Here is a 1335-nt window from a genome sequence, read left to right on the forward strand (position 1 = left end):
TATACAGTTTCTAATATCAATAAATAAGTTTTTTTTTTAATAATTCACTTTTAACCTTGTAAATTTAACCAAATATTTATACTGCTCTTACGATGTTTGGAATATAGAAAGGAATTTAAATTTTTAAATAAGATAAACAAAATAAATAATAATCAGAAATACTTTATTTATTTCAAAAAGTACCACTGTCGCATCTCTATCTGTATCAGATTCGTGTTGTGGTTCTGTAGTGGGACTTATCGGGACAGATCGGAGGACTTAATGACGTCAAGTCCTAATGCAGAAGGCCTGTTAACTTAACTCGGATCTGAACCAAATCAAAACCGAATTATCGCTAATCACTCAATCTCCACCAATACCTATCAACCTCAGCTCAAGTAGGAACACCTAGATTGGGCTATTGTTTTAAGTAAAATACTTTAAGAACAAAATTTAGATTTATGCTTTAAAAACTAGGTTAATTGTTGCGGGAAAAGTTTTGTTTTCTCTGTGTTAATGGCTTTAACGTTTAATTTTAAGCATTATTATTTGTTTTTAATTTATATAAATTGAAAAAAAAAATTCATTGCTTCCCAAGAGTCGCCATACACATGTACCAAAATTTAATAATTAATATATTTTATCGAGTGGAAATATAATTTAAAAAACAGAGTTGTTTGAACTACGGAAATTAATTAACCTATCAGTAATTTTCTCTCCTACCATTTTTTGACAAGGAATAACATAGCCTAATATGTCGTCAACATTGGGGGAGCACTAACTAAACTAAAAAAAGAATCGATGATGTTCAGAAAAAGTGAGAACTATATCCTTCACCTTCATATTCATAATAGCACAAGACCCCAAAAGGAGAAAAAAGTCAGTTATATAACCCCAATTTTTGATTACTTTAATGAAAACTATGTATAATTAATAGTCAAAATTGATGAGTCTGCCAAGTATAGGTCGGGGGATAAAAAATAACGGCCGTTTTAAAGCTATAAAACCAAATTTTCATTCGGAGCTCTATATCTTAAAAAGTAGGAACAGCACAAGAAAACCTAAGAGAACGGTATTTAAAGAAGAGTAAATTTGCTAAAATATGAGCCCTAATAGAGTTATTTACGTTTAATAGTTTTTGAGATATAGGTTTTTAAAAAGCAACATTTCATAAAAATGTTGTATGGGACGTACTGAAAGGTCAGTAGTAAGTAGGTAGAATTTATTTTGAAAAATTTATATCTCAAAAACCATTTGACGTACAAATGTCTATTAGCACTCAAATTAAAGCTAGTTTAATGAGCTATAAAGTCATTTATGATGTTTATCTTCGTAGGAGTAATAGTTTACATGAAA

This window comes from Halyomorpha halys, unplaced genomic scaffold, assembly GCF_000696795.3.
Source record: "Halyomorpha halys isolate HHAL.00 unplaced genomic scaffold, Hhal_1.1 Scaffold1936.1, whole genome shotgun sequence".
Taxonomy (NCBI): Eukaryota; Metazoa; Arthropoda; class Insecta; order Hemiptera; family Pentatomidae; genus Halyomorpha; species Halyomorpha halys.